Raw genomic sequence first — 8,601 nt, 5'->3', positions numbered from 1 at the left:
TCCACCTACTTGCTATCTGCTTGCCTGTGAGATGCAAAGGCACAAGTGACCTCACAAGCTCTGACACAAGCCACACCCCTACTCTTGGCCTATCAGCTACTCAGTAATCTTTACCTGTCAGGTATCAGTAATCTCACAACCACTTACACAAGCCATGTGCCAGCTCCCAGCCTATGGTCTACTCAGGCACCAGAGACCTCACAAGCACATACCAGCCTATTTTCTGTGTGCTTGTCTGGTGGGGTGACCCCATGTGGCAGCCTCCACCCAGTCACTTGCTCACCAGTAGGATGGGGAAGGACAAAAGCGAGAAAAAAAAATCTCATGAGTTGAGATAAAGACAGTTTAATAAGTGGATTACCTCTTCTACTTTGAAGAACGCCCAGCACTCCCCTAGTTCTATTGCTGACTATGACGTCATATGGTGTGGAATATCCCCTTGGTCCATTGGGGTCAGCTGTCCTGACTTTGTCCTCTCCCCGCCTCTTGCCACCCCCAGTCTCCTCGCTGTCGGGGCAAAGTGAGGAACAGAGAAGGCCTTGATGCTGTGCAAGCACTGCTCAGCAGTAGCTACAATGTCAGTGTGTTATCGGTCAACACTCTTTTGACCACCAAGGCAAAGCTCAGCACCATAGGGTCTGCTAACAAGAAAATAACGCCATCCCAGCCAGACCCAGCACAATTTTCACACCTTATTCCCTCCCATTTACATCCTGCTCAGGTCCTACAGGATTCAATACATTTACATCCACCGTCACCACCCCCTTCCCCATCCTTTGACAGGACGTACACACAGCCTACTGGATTTGGCTGGTGTGGCTCAGGTGGACCTGGACAAGTGCCAGCACGCTCCTGACCTCTCCCTTCTCTATCAGACAGAGCTGTTTGAAACATTCAATCAGGTTGTCAACCGAAGGACAAGGAAATGTGTATAGCACCAGTCTGCACCCCACAGTGGTCTTACAGGTAGCTGTGAGATCCCCCACAACCCCATGGGGAAAGGGAGTTCCCCACTACCACCCTCCCTCTCTGCTTGGAACCTCAAAAGCCACTTTGCAGTTCCTGGGGTCACTGGCTAGCTCCTCTCATCCACATCATCTTTTTTGAGATCCTCTTTGGGACTTTTCCATATTGTCCCCATGCACGTATTCTTCTGAAGCTGGCATTTTGCCCTGCTTTTCCATGTTTGCAGATGGCGTTGCCTGTGCCTTGCAGCACCGAGGAAAGCTCAGAGTCTTCCCCAGCAACCCTGCATGGCCATCCTGCTGGGCTGGGCTGGGATGTGGGGGCCTCCTAGGCCGGTTCATGGGATTGGGCTCTTCTTTGTATGTTAACAGGACTTGCACTGAGGGCTCCTTGGTGACCTCCTAGGAGGGGGCCATAGCCCTCGGGCATGTCCCGCCTTGTCTGTGTCCTCCCCACCCTCTTGAAGTTCCCCCCAACCCAGACATGTCTGGACTTCTTCTGCAGCCTGGTAAAGTGGGGGACCTCGACCCACCCTTGTACTTTTCTTTCTGTTCACAGTTAAACTCTAATTGTTCATTCCATTAGCTCTTATTAAAGGTTTTATCCATTTTATACCTATGTTATAATGGCTATATATATTTAATTTCTCTGGATTTATACATGTTTATATATATACAAATACATATACATATAAACGTATGCACGTATATATGTGTATGGGGGGTAGATATATTTAAAATAGAGTATCTATTCATAAATACATTAAAAAATATTTATACATATTTGTACAGTCACTTATATATACATATATAAAACCAAAAATGTATATATTGTAGTACAGGTATATATTTTGATACCTGAGCACTTCCTTGTCCAAAGCAGGCAGGCAGCCAATCAGAGGACTGCATGAGAACATGTGGGTATGATGGTGTCAAAAAATGGCTGCCACCCAACCACAATGCAGTACAAAAACATGTGGGGAATGAGGCTGTCAACAGTGGCAGCCTCCCTGTACGTAATGGTGGGGTGTTTCCTTTGCTGACACGCTTCTGGGTGCACCAGGAGGGGAGGCTCCTCTTGCCACCCAATCAAGGCATGCGGTGAGGTAAAAATGCCTCTTTTGAACCATGGTCAGATAACGGGTCGATGTGGTGTCAGAGCTTTGGTGCTTGCACCTGACATAAGAATTTTTCCTGCCTGCGTGTGCTTCAAGACTGCACAAGCCTTCCCCCCAAAAAACACTGTGGGACCCTGTCCCGACCCAATATCGGGGAGGGTTGTTAAATGATCCCGAGAGCGAGATTAAGACACAAACGAGGTCAAATGCTGTACAACTTTACAACTTTTATTTTCCTACACCAACCAATAACTGCGATAGAACAAAGTGAGGAAAAAGGAAAAGAGGCAGACCTAAGCAAGAGAACAGAGAAGAGGTAGCAAGACTAGTTACCACCACCACGAAGCCAGCAATGTCCCGCTGAGTCGCTTCCGACGCCGGTGACGGGGGGTCGGGTCCCTCAGCTCACAGTCCAGTGCCTTCCCAGATGTTACCGTCCTTTTTGGTGTCCTCCAGCGTCCAGGTTTTTTTTCACTCGCGCGCCGGAGGGGAGTACGCAGTTCTTTTTTATTGTTCCAGTCCCCATGATTTCTCAGAAAAGTCCACCCATTTCTCCGGAACTCATTGTTCTGTGTGCCACCCCCTGTTCTTCCATGGGCACATGCCCAGGTGCTCCTGGTGGTTTCTCACCTTTACTTGTGGGCAGGCACAGCTCGGCAGTCACGGATGCGGTGGCTTTCTTCGGGGACATCGTGTGCGTACCCCCCCTGCAGCAACAGGATGTCGAGGCAGCAGCGATGTCGTGTCAGCAAACCAACACAGTCTCTTACAACAGGACAAGATGTTAAAAATGTGCTCTATACTGCAGCTGGGGAGAATGGCCCTACCTGGAGCCTCTGGCAGAAAGCACCTGGGGAGACCCGAGGCCGACCCCTGGGGTTTTGGAGTCGAGGATATCGAGGATCCGAGGCTCGCTATACTCCAACTGAAAAAGAGATATTGGCAGCGTATGAAGGAGTTCGAGCTGCCTCAGAAGTGGTTCGTACTGAGACACAGCTCCTCTTAGCACCCCGACTGCCAGTGCTGGGCTGGATGTTCAAAGGGAGGGTCTCCTCTACACATCACGCGACTGACGCCACATGGAGTAAGTGGATCGCACTGATCACACAACGGGCTCGCATAGGAAACCCCAGTCGCCCAGGAATTTTAGAAATGATCACGGACTGGCCAGAAGGCAAAGATTTTGGAATGTCACCAGAGGAGGAGGTGGCACGTGCTGAAGAAGCCCCGCTGTATAATAAACTGCCAGAGAATGAGAGGCAATATGCCCTGTTCACTGATGGGTCCTGTCGCATTGTGGGAAAGCATCAAAGGTGGAAGGCTGCTGTATGGAGTCCTACACGACAAGTTGCAGAAACTGCTGAAGGAGAGGGTGAATCGAGTCAGTTTGCAGAGGTGAAAGCCATCCAGCTAGAGTTAGATATTGCTGAAAGAGAAAAGTGGCCAGTGCTCTATCTCTATACTGACTCATGGATGGTGGCAAATGCCCTGTGGGGGTGGTTACAGCAATGGAAGCAGAGCAACTGGCAGCGCAGAGGTAAACCCATTTGGGCTGCCGCACTGTGGCAAGATATTGCGTCCCGGCTAGAGAATCTGGTTGTAAAAGTACGTCATGTAGATGCTCACGTACCCAAGGGTCGGGCCACTGAAGAACATCAAAAAAACCAACAGGTGGATCAGGCTGCCAAGATTGAAGTGGCTCAGGTGGACCTGGACTGGCAACATAAGGGTGAGCTATTTATGGCTCGGTGGGCCCATGATACTTCAGGCCATCAGGGAAGAGATGCAACATATAGATGGGCTCGAGATCGAGGGGTGGACCTGACCATGGACACTATCGCACAGGTTATCCATGAATGTGAAACATGTGCTGCAGTTAAGCAAGCCAAGCGGTTAAAGCCGCTGTGGTATGGAGGGCGATGGCTGAAATATAAATTTGGGGAAGCCTGGCAGATTGACTATATCACACTCCCACAAACTCGCCAAGGCAAGCGCTATGTGCTTACAATGGTGGAAGCAACCACCGGATGGCTGGAAACATATTCTGTACCCCATGCCACTGCCTGGAACACTATCCTGGGCCTTGAGAAGCAGGTCTTGTGGCAACATGGCACCCCAGAAAGAACTGAGTCAGACAACGGACTCATTTCCAAAACAACCTCATAGACACCTGGGCCAAAGAGCACAGCATTGAGTGGGTGTATCATATCCCCTGTCATGCACCAGCCTCTGGGAAAATTGAGCGATACAATGGACTGTTAAAGACTACATTGAGAGCAATGGGGGGGGCAGAACTTTCAAACATTGGGATACACATTTAGCCAAAGCCACCTGGTTAGTCAACACCAGAGGATCTGCCAATCAGAGTGGCCCTGCCCAATCAGAATTTTTACATACTGTAGAAGGGGATAAAGTCCCTGTAGTGCACATGAAAAACATGTTAGGGAAAACAGTCTGGGTTACTCCTGCCTCAGGCAAAGGTAAACCCATTCGTGGGATTGTTTTTGCTCAAGGGCCTGGGTGCACTTGGTGGGTGATGCAAAAAGATGGAGAAGTCCGATGTGTGCCTCAAGGGAATTTGATTTTAGGTGAAAATAGCCAGAATTAAACTGTATGACTTTAGTTGCTAACTAACCCTGCTACTGTATGTTATCATTACTATAATTGTTATATGCTATATCCATAGTACTATAGTAAGAATCACTTGGATCGAGCAAGAAAGAGCTGTGATAAAACTGAGCAAAGTGCAGTAGAGGTGGAACCAGAACTGACTCCAGCATGCAACAATCCAACGGTGCACACCATCCTCCTGCTGCGTCAAATGTCATCTGCTCGTCACACCGCACTGAAGCCCAATTCTGCTCTACCGACTGAGAGGACTTTGCACCATCCCTGCTGCCCAGACAGACTGGTATGACAGATGGAGCCCAGAGTCAGAAACTAAATGAACTCAACAAACATTTTATCAACATAACCCATGAACTAAAGAACTGATATCTCTGTGTGTGTATACTTTTTTATATATATATATATATATATATATATATATATATATAAAATTGTTCATATGTCTCAAAGGGATGGAAAGGTGGTGATGATTGATGAGAATGTAACTAAAGGTATGGGAACTGAGCATGACATCAATGCTATAGAATAAGGGGTGGATACTGTCCTGGTTTCAGCTGGGATGTAGTTAGCTGTCTTCCTAGTAGCTGGTACAGTGCTATGTTTTGAGTTCAGTATGTGAAGAATGTTGATAACACTGATGTTTTCAGTTGTTGCTCAGTAGTGTTTAGACTAAAGTCAAGGATTTTTCAGCTTCTCATGCCCAGCCAGGGCACCTGACCCAAACTGGCCAACAGTGTATTCCATACCATGGGACGTCCCATCTAGTTTAGGAACTGGGAAGTGGGGGGCAGGGACTGGCTGGGTGTCGGTCGGCGGGTGGTGAGCAATTGCCCTGCGCATCATTTGTACGTTCCAATCCTTTATTACTACTGTTGTCATTTTATTAGTGTTATCATTATCATTATTAGTTTCTTCTTTTCTGTTCTATTAAACCATTCTTATCTCAACCCATGAGTTTTACTTCTTTTCCTGATTTTCTCCCCCATCCCACTGGATGAGGGGGGAGTGAGTGAGCGGCTGCGTGGTGCTTAGTTGCTGGCTGGGGTTAAACCATGACACCACCCTTCCTATTTGACCCTCCGCGTTAGGGCCGGTATCCCTACCCGACGTTCCAGGGTAGTTTCCGTGCCCCCACCGGTACTCTGCGGTTGTACCGAAACCCTTTGTGATGCGCCGGAGTCCACCAGCTGTCCCTACGGGCGCGCAGGGTTAGACCCGTCCTCCCTACCTGACCCTCCGTGGTCGGCCCGGTATCCCTACCTGGTGCTCCGGGGTAGGCCTGGCGTCTCCTCTTGACACTCCGGGGTAGTACCGCTACCCCCGACGGTACTCCGGGGTTGTACCGGTACCATCACCTGTACTCCAGTGTAGTACCGGAACCCCTACTGGTGCTCAGGGGTACACCTGCTTTCCCTATGGTCGCGCGGGGTTAGATCCAGCCTCCCTACCCGGCCCTCCGGGGTAGGCCCGGTATCCCTACCCGACGTTCTGGGGTAGTTCCGATGCCCCCACCGGTACTTCGGGTCTAGTACCGGTACCCCCACCGGTACTCCGCGGTAGTATCGGTATACCCACCGGTACTCCCGTGTTTTACCGGAACCCTTTGTGATGTGCCGGAGTCCACCAGCTGTCCCTATGGGCGTGCTTGGTTAGACCCGCCCTTCCTACCTGACCCTCCGGGTAGGCCTATCTAGTCTGGTTTCCGTCTGCTGGATGTACAGTACCACCTTCTCCCACGAGATTTACACTTCAACAAAACCCAAGCCGGATGCCCATTGTTATATAGTCCAGTTGCAAGCCCACATACAAAGCAGGGAATCACCCCTATCAATACGTAAAGACATTCACACATTAACAAACATACATACACCTATAAATTTCAACATATCATTTCCACACAGCCACACAAAATCTTTAACATAAAATTTCCAAACATTCACATGATACAATCATTGCTCCAGTTGACAACCTTCAGCAGCTGCAAAAATGTACCAAGCGCAATTGCGAGGGGGTCCACTTACCCCCAAAATGCACCAAGCGCAATTGTGAAGGGGTGCACTTACCCTTCTCCTGCCTCTTATATACCAGTCATTGACAGGTCTGTCCTGGCTCCCGATACTGGGATACAGCAGTCACCCCGGATTTGCTCGACCTACCCCCAGGATTGCTAGCGGCAGCTCTATCGGTCAGCAAATCCCCCCTTTTTACCATATAGGGTACCCTCCTCCCATATGGGGACTACGCTGCATGCCAGACATCTCTGCGTGATTTACCAGCTGCCCTGGCCCGTACTTTTTACAGGCTCCCTCTGTGACACATACCGTTTGGTCCACGGCTTCAGGAGGTTGTTGTCTGCTCCCGTGGTGAGCGGCTGGCACCAGAGGCTCCTCCGAGGAAAGTGCTCGGGGCGCGCCGAGGGGCGTCTGCTCCGCAGTCGGTCCTGCAGCCGAGCAGAGAGTCCCCTGGCTGGCTCGCCAAAACTGACATGTCGAAACAGACTCCACAATCAGTGAGATTGTAAAGTAGGTATGTTCATTCAGCGCTGGTCAGCAAGGGGGGTAGTAGCACCAAAGTCGCGCGCCCCTGACTCGGCAGTTCGCTTTAAATTTATACAGTCAAGTGTTACATATACATAGAGTTTTGCAATACGCCTATACATTGGCATGACCTATCCCCGCTTCATATTAAAATTAGTTCCAAGAAGTCATTTCCCTAAGTTCTTCCCGACTACGCCTGCGCAGTGCCTCCTTGTGGTGGTCGTCAGGGGTCGTGAAGATGAAGGCTGTATGTCTTCTTCACGGTGAACTCTTAACCTTCTGTCCCTGCGCAGACTCAGTCACTCCTTGGCATTTATCCAAATCACAAGGCCGGTCTTGGCTGGTTCTTGGGGTCGACTTCTGCTTCTTATCAGGGACTATCTCCTGTCCCAGCCAGCCTCAACAATGCAAACATTAAACATCACCTCTCATCCCTTGGGCCATGTGTACCTCTACTGAAATTTCTTTAACTTCATTACAAGCTAGAGAATTATTAAACAGTTCCTATCTAGATCCATATATCTACTATATCTACTAAGGTTCTTTTGGCTCCCCGTCTCAGTATGGAGAGAGGGCAAGGGATGTGGGAGGTCTTGGAGGGAGCTGGGCTGAGCTGGAAGGTTCCTGGGAGGGAAAAACACCTGTGTAAAGCTTGTACTGCGTAACCGTGCAGGGCGAGGCCTCGCATCAGGGGGTTTGTGGTGCAGAGACAGGGCTCCTGGATGGGGGCTGAGACATGCAGGTGCAGGAGAGAGGAGGCCTGTCTGTGCCCTTGGTGTCATGGATGGACTGGGAAGGTGGCCCATGGCCTTTGTCACCCCCCAGCCTCCCTCACCAGCCATTTCTAGCACTGGCTGTTCACCCAGTTTATGCTAAGTCTGGCTGTGAGGCTATCTCTATCCTCCAGCTGGGCTCAGTGCCTGCAATGGGGAAAATGGGCAGCTCTGCCCAGCTTCTTCTGAAGAGCGAGTGGGGCCCCGAGCAGCGGTGACTGGCCATGTGTGCGCCTGGGAGAGAGACTCAGGGCATGTCAGTCAGAAACAAGGTGATGGCTGATGGCTTTAGCAAATCCTTACAACCATGTCTGAGCCCAGAAATGGAAAGCAGTTGATCTGTGTGAGCGGAGGAGGAGGAGGAGGTTTGTCCTGGGAAGATGGCAGGAAGCAATGCCCCTCTTGTGCACGTCAAGGATAATGGAGATGTTTCCATCTTGTGTGCATGCCTCTACCTGGCAGATAGGGAATGCCTGCTGCTAGGGGTGGCTGTGCTCAGTCATGCCTCATGAGCTGACCTTGCTCTCTTCCTCTCCTTCACTCCCCAGACTTGGACGGACCACAAGAAACATCCATGATC

This window comes from Haliaeetus albicilla, chromosome 30 (genome assembly GCF_947461875.1).
Source record: "Haliaeetus albicilla chromosome 30, bHalAlb1.1, whole genome shotgun sequence".
NCBI lineage: Eukaryota > Metazoa > Chordata > Aves > Accipitriformes > Accipitridae > Haliaeetus > Haliaeetus albicilla.
The sequence above is the reverse complement of the archived record's forward strand: the minus strand, read 5'-3'. Positions refer to the sequence as shown.